Source organism: Dryobates pubescens, chromosome 3 (genome assembly GCF_014839835.1).
Source record: "Dryobates pubescens isolate bDryPub1 chromosome 3, bDryPub1.pri, whole genome shotgun sequence".
Lineage (NCBI taxonomy): Eukaryota > Metazoa > Chordata > Aves > Piciformes > Picidae > Dryobates > Dryobates pubescens.
In genome coordinates this window covers 7,749,393-7,757,058 of record NC_071614.1, presented here as the reverse complement: position 1 = coordinate 7,757,058, position 7,666 = coordinate 7,749,393, and positions in this window count along the sequence as shown.

The window sequence follows — 7,666 nt, the reverse complement described above, 5'->3', positions numbered from 1 at the left end:
GTGACATCCTCTGAAGACAGTCCTGCTAACCTCTCCTTTGAAGAAAGAGGTTCAAAATGAATGCCCCACGCACTCACTATATCTAAGAGCAGTCTGCTTAGATGGTTTTGTCACACATCAAAGCATGCTCACAGCCATGCCCCTTTTTTTAATGATTCTGGCTTCATCCTTTGGGGGGGGGGGGAAATAAAAACAGCCAAGCAGCTGTCTTGTCTGAGAAATTAATTAAAAGCAATGGTAATATGTCAGATAGGCTGTCAGGTGCTTGGACTAGCTGGGATCACCCCTGGTCAGTAATGCTGCTGTGTCCTCTGAAAAGCCATTATAAATGTAAAAACATTATAGCAAAGTGTAACTGCTTGTCACACTTGTTCCCTGCTCTTCCTTCCTGCTAGGAGAGTGATGAAACATAAAAAGACTTTAAATAAGCCTGAAAGAATGTCATATTAATATCCACATTCCAGAGTGGGGTAAATGAGCAGAGTGTGGGGGCAGTGTTTCAGCACAGGCAAACCTGTATTCAGGGCTGCTGAAAGGGACTTGCTGTCACCTCCCCACAGCAAGCCTGCAGAGAGGCAGGCACTCAGCTCTCACGGAGGCCTATGCAAGCTGAGGGCAAAAATGCCAGGCAGGGTGTTCAGTTTTCAAGCTTTTTGCTTTTATAGATACGCTGCAATTTAAGAGCAATAAAGTAGTGATGTTTCAAATGTGATCCAATTGCTGGCCTGCTAACGTCTCCTCAACATGTCCCCTGCTCCCAGGGAAAGCATCTGCCAAAATGTTTTGTCTGGGTTTCTTATATATTTCAGCCCTCTCAGGATTATGATTGCAAAACCACCCCAGCCTGGTACAAGAAAAGGCCTGTTACTGTTCAGTGAGGGAAGGAAAACTCGGGTGTAATACGTTATTGGAACTCTGTAAACCTTCCTTTGTCTTCCCTTGCTTCTTGTTCTCAGCTCTTGCACTAACTTCTTGCTCTCAAGTTCTTGCTCTAAGCTCCAGGGATCATGAAAATCCATTCTAGGTGTTTTCAGAGTTTCAAAGCTGCTTCTGTGGTTTTAAAGACTTTCCAGGCTCTTAAAGGATTAATATGAGTAAATAAAACATGTCTTTATAAATGGATCCCTTGGGACAGACAGAAGCAAAAATATTGAAGAATATGCATTTCCCTTTAGTGAAGCCCCTGACCCTACAAATCCAGTAAAAAGCCAAACAAGAGCACAAGAACAAAGGTAGCATGAGGTTAAGATGGCACCATGGAGGTGTACAGGGTTAACGCTGAGGAGCTCACGGATTCAAGGCCCTGGGACAGTTGGTTGAAGGGGCAGAAGCACAAGTGGTGCTCTGCTCAGTTCCCTCAGTGGCAGGGGTGTACACTGAGAGGAACAGGAGAACCCATGCCATCAACAGTCAGCTCAGGGGATGGTGCCAGCAGCAGAATTTTGGGTTCTTGGACCAAGGCAACTTTTACTGCACCCGACCTGCTGGGTCCTGATGGGGTGCAATTATCTAGAAAGGGCAGGAGGGTACTGGCACTGGAGATGGCAGGGCTCATTTGGAGGGCTTTAAACTAGGGCTGAGGGGAGTAGGTGAGGAAACCAGTCTCGCTGGAGAGGAGTGTGTGGGACACAAATTAGGGTCAACTGAGAAATCGAGAGCCCAGCTGAAGTGCACATACACCAACGCACGCAGCATGGGTAACAAGCAAGAAGAACTGGAAGTCCTGGTCCACCAGGAAGACTATGATATAGACACCATCTCAGAAACATGGTGGGACAATACACGATTGGAATGCTACACTGGGGGTTACAGGCTCTTTAGCACAGACAGGTGAGGGAGAAGAGGAGGAGGGGTGGCTCTGTATATTAGGGAGTCACTTGATGCCACACAGCTTGAAGTGGGGGATGAAAGGATTGAGAGCCTGAGGGTTAAAATCAGAGGGAGGCCTAACAAATCTGACATCCTGGTTGGTGAACGGTGCTGCATCCAGCTGGCAGCTAGCCATTAGTGGTGTCCCCCAGGGATCTGTTCTGGGCCCCATCCTCTTTAATATCTTCATTGATGATCTGGATGAGGGGATTGAGTCAGTCATCAGCAAATTTGCAGATGACACCAAGTTGGGAGCAGATGTTGGTCAGTTAGAGAGTAGAAGGGCTCTGCAGAGAGACCTTGACCAACTGGACAGATGGGTAGAGGCCAAGGGGATGACATTTCATAAGTCCAAGTGCCGGGTGCTGCACTTTGGCCACAGCAACCCCATGCAGAGCTACAGGCTGGGTTCAGAGTGGCTGGAGAGCTGCCAAGCAGAAAGGGACCTGGGGGTGATGATTGACAGCCACCTAAACATGAGCCAGAAGTGTGCCCAGGTGGCCAAGAAGGCCAATGACATCCTGGCATGCATGAAGAATAGTGTGGCCAGCAGGAGCAGGGAAGTCATTGTGCCCTGTACTAAGCACTGGTTAGGCCACACCTTGAGTCCTGTGTCCAGTTCTGGGCACCTCACTTTAAGAAGGACATTGAGACTCTTGAACGTGTGCAGAGAAGGGCAACGAGGCTGGGGAGAGGCCTCGAACACAGCCCTGTGAGGAGAGGCTGAGGGAGCTGGGGGTTGTTTAGCCTGGAGAAGAGAAGGCTCAGGGGAGACCTTATTGCTCTCTACAACTACCTGAAAAGAGGTTGTAGCTAGGAGGGGGTTGGTCTCTTCTCCCAGGCAAGCAGCACCAGAACAAGAGGATACCATCTCAAGCTGTGCCAGGGGAGGTTTAGGCTAGAGGTGAGGAGAAAGTTATTCACAGAGAGAGTTGCTAGCCATTGGAATGTGCTTTCAAGATCAGACTCAATGTGGCTCTGGGCATCCTGACCTAGCTGGAGGTGTCCCTGATGAGTGCAGGGGGGTTGGACAAGATGACCCTGGGGGGTCCTTTCCAGCCCAATGTAATCTGTGAATCTGTACATGTATGGATGGCAGCAATAAGAAAACCAGCCATTGGTATCAATTCAAATGTGACTTGGGCAGTGCATGAAAAGGCTGATGGCTCTGTCCTGCATGATATCCATTTCTTCTTTGTCAGTTTACATCATATGAAGTACAAGTAATTTAGGCTTTGCAGCGTGTGTGTTCTCTGAGGTAACCTCTGATAATGAAAACCACATCAAATCACCCCAAAGCTACCTATCATGCCAAGTTATTGAGTTTTTGAGAGATAGATCATTTGTAAAACCAGCAATGGAAAATGTAAAACCTTCCCATAAAAATGCACAGCAAAGAGTTTTAACAACTTGGGGCCTTTTAAAAGAACCATTCAGCTTGAGCTGTTGGAATTTAGGAGTTGGATTTTTGGCATCACAAGAAATGTGCACACTGCAGAACTGAAAGAGCTGATCAAACTTTTGGGGTTTTTAGGATCACAAAATGGAACAGACTGTGGTGAATCCTAAAGCAGAGGACTTTCTGAGGCTGCATCATAAAAAAAAAGGCAAAGGGGGGGGACAGGTGGGGGTGGGGGAAATGGATAAAAATCCAGAAACATTAACAAGTAAAGACAAGGTGTCTGGATAAAAAGTGCTGGCAACTAGCAGTGGTATGCACAGTTCTACAGAGGTTACTGGATGGAAAGCACAGAAAGTTTCTCTAAGTTGTAAGAAGAAATTTGAGCTAAGATCCCTGCAAATTAAACACCATGGCCATGTAAATCTAAAGGAGAATGAGAGGCAGACTAAGCTGCAATAGTTTCCTTGAGCTCTTTCTTACTGCTGCATGGCTTAATATCCTCTACAATGTTATTCAGGAGATATCCACATGAGAGCAAGGGAAGTAATAGTCAGTGGGAAAAGTGGGAAGATAAAATGCATAAGACAGAAAATTGCTCCAAAATGTTCCTCAGAAAATGATTTTTAATATAAAAAGACATTTTCAATCTATATTTTACTTTGTTTTTCTTCTCTATCTCAGGCAATTGGGAGGAGGGTGTTAAGGCTTGCACATCTGTTTTAAAAATCATCCAAATATTGTTTGGAGGAAAATTCTCTCAGGTGCAGAGGGTCATCACAAGGTCCTTCTATCATTCATGCTGACTTCCACCCTTCATGCCTTGTAATTGGTGCGGGAAAAGACAGGTGGAAAGAAGACTTTCATCTAGGAAAACAATAGCAAAGCATCTGCTTAGGCTTTGAAACACATTACAACCCATTGGATCCTTGTTTCTGCAGGTACTTGGTCTCCTCCCACCCCAGGTGTGGCCACTTTGCCCTCCCCACCCACTCCCCTTTATAATCCCCGCCAGGAAAAGCAGAAGTTCCAAGCTGAGCCCATCTGGGCTGGAGGATCCTCCTCTCATTGCTGGTGAGTGCCCCTGGTGCACACTGGGTGATGGTGGTGGTGACAACAAAGGCCGGGGGGCCTGGTGGCCCCCCGGTTGTTAGGGCCATGATTGGTTACTTCTCTAATATCCTCCACAGATGCTGGCTGGGGTTCCCTACTGGGGCTGAGCTCCTCTGGGTGCTATCTTGGCTGGCTGAGGGCCTTGCCCCTGGCTCTGGGATGGGTGCAAAAATGAGCTCTTTAGTCAGTCAGGATGAAGGACGGTATAGAGGGAGCAGGAATGAATCAATTGTCAGCAAGTCCAGGGCATTGCTTTCCACTCTGGACAAAGCAGCACCTTTCCTTCATGGCATTACATAGTTGGGAGCTGCTCAGCAGAATGACACCAGCAAGGACAGTGTCTCCCAGGGTATTAGCAGCTCAGGACAGAGTGCAGGCTATCAAATTTGTATCACCATTTAGGTGTGGATACAGCTCTCTTGTGCTTTGTGATATTTTTTTTTCCTTTTGAGGCAACTGTTTTTTCCTCTCCATTTGTAGAAAGGATCTGCTGCTTGAGACTGCTTCCAGCCTCACCCCTACCTGAAGGGTGATTGTAGCCAGGTGGGGCTTGGTCTCTTCTCCCAGGCAACCAGCACCAGAACAAGAGGACACAGTCTCAAGCTGCACCAGGGAAAGTTTAGGCTCCAGATGAGGAGAAAGTTCTTCACAGAGAGGCATTGGAAGGTGCTGCCCAGGGAGGTGGTGGAGTCACCATCCCTGGAGGTGTTCAAGAGGGGACTGGACGTGGCACTTGGTGCCATGGTTTACTCATGAGGTCTGTGGTGACAGGTTGGACTTAATGATCTTTGAGGTCTCTTCCAACCTTGGTGATTCTGTGACCTCTAGCCAGAAAAGATCTTTAGCTTAGATCTCCAACTGCCCACACAGGAAACCCTTCTGCACTTCTGCCTTGGGGGAGTTGACCACCCAAATCTCTTGAGTGTTGGATGTACCACAACACTGCAACAAGCACTGCCATCTGCAGAACACAACCAGCACTGCTTGTTAATAAAACCTCCTTCCTTTGACAAGTGTGAGGTTTCCAGAGCACACCTCCGTCATGTCACACTGTCACTCTTGAAGGAAATGAGACAAGATCACTACATTAGTTTGGTATCTCAAAATACCCTGGGGAGAAGTTCAGCCCTGTCAAATTCCTACCATAAATACACTTACTTTAAATACACTTTGGGAAATGAGAAGGCAGTGACACAAGACCCCCACCTTGCGAATGCTAACCTTAAAACCTGTTCCTAATTACCCAAGTGTTCCCCAAGCACAGAGCAAAGCAGCTTCTCTCTTCTGGGGACCTTCCCAGGGGCTGATTTTCAAAACTGCTGCTGCCCAGCAGCTTGTAGAAACACAGGTCTGGTTAGTTGGTGCCAGACTAGGAGAGTTTTTCACTTGGTTCTACTTCTGCCTCAGTTTCAAATCAATATTCTCACATTAAACAGGAGTGAACTATTCACAAGGAGCAGCTGCCACAGTGTACCTTCTTGTACCCCCCTCAACCACTCCAGAGAGGTTCATCATTTATTAAGGTTCACACTGAGTCTGCTACTCAGCAACTAAATTTTCCATGTGAACACTGGCAAATCAGCTACCATGTTTTAGTGCATGAGCACAGAGTCACAAAATGAGCATCACAAAAGATGCTCATTCTGTTTTTATGGAATGACTTAGGTTGCAAGAGACCTTAGAGGTCATCTACTCCAACCTTCCAGCCATGGACAGGGACACTTTTCAACTAGACTCAGCCGCTCAAGGCCTTGACCAACCTGCCTTTGAAAACCTCCAGGGAGGGGCCATCCACAACCTTTCTGGGCAGCCTATTCTAGTCTCACCACCCTTGTACTGAAGAACTTCTTCCTAAGATCCAGTCTAACCCTACTCTCCCTCAGAGTAAAACCATTCCCCCTTATCCTATCTCTAGACACCCTTATGAAAAGTCCCTCTGCAGCCTTGCTGTAGATCCCTTCAGGTACTGCAAGGCAGCTCTAAGGCCACCCTTGGAGTCTTCCATAAGCTGAACAACACCAGCTCCCTCAGCCTATCCTCATAGCAGAGATGTTCCAGCCCTTGGGTCATCTTTGTGGTCCTCCTCTTTTGACCTGGGGGAGAATCAGGAAGTAAAGAAAGAGCTTTTTACCTTCATCTGTCAGCCCCATAGAAGGCAACATATGGTCAGAATATTTGGTGCAGGGCTCCCTGGTCAGCTGGCACCTCTGGAAGAGCCATTATAATGAGAGAGGTACAATCAGCTCTGCACTTCAGCCAAGTAAATTATGTGATCCTGAATCACATCTGAGTGTCTTTCTTGCTGGTTTAGTTGCAGTTACAATCGAACACCATGTTCATGAGGTCTGCCAAAGCCTGCAGGTAAAGCCACAGCTTAGGTGAATGCTTCTTACTTTTATACAGATTCTCTAAGCTCTTAGCCTGAGAGCAGCTCTCTGTACAAGTGCTATCCTTTTTTTTTGCATTCATGAGTGGCCTCAACAGCTGTTCTTCACAGCCTGTGACAGGATCTGCAGTGTCTGAACTGTAGGTGAGCCTTTCCAACAGTTCACAAATGCAGTGAACAAAATGTTGATGAGTAAACTGTGCCCATCCAAAAGAGGTGGAGTTGAGTCTTAACTCAAGGAACTTAAACCAAACCGATCTGGATCTGCAGGGTCCTTTCAGGGCTCGATGCTCATCAGGGCACCTAATGCCATTTCTTTCATTCTATTGTATCACTGCTGCTGTATTACCATAACAATGACATCCTCTTCCTGGCAGGGAGCAATAGAAGGCTAATAAAAAATCAGAACCCCTCTTCATATTGTCAGAAGAAAAGAAGAAAGTGGCATTTTATAGTGATTAGGATGGGCAGATGGCCCTTTTTAAGCAAATAAGATTAATTTTCACTTCTTCTACCATCTACCACAATAACCACATTTCTCTCTCAATTTCCTGACAATGGAATTCTCTTTCAAGTTCTAAAATATCAGTCTGGAGACCCAGAGACTGTGATACAAGAAACTGGCACTGGTAAGCTTTTGGAACTACTACTGAAACATCCCCAAACTGCCCACAATATCTGAGCTATAGCATTTGACAGAGATTGTCCACAAACTCTTCAGCCCCAAAAACACTGGGGCTGCAAAGACCAGCCAGAAAGCCATCAGGAATGAAAGCTTTTCTATAGCATCACACAGTAATCTTAACAGCCTGCTCCTCCACACACTGCACTAATGGGTCAAGACATACATGGGACCTGGACAGCCATGAGGAGCGGACCTCATGAAGTTCAATAAGGTC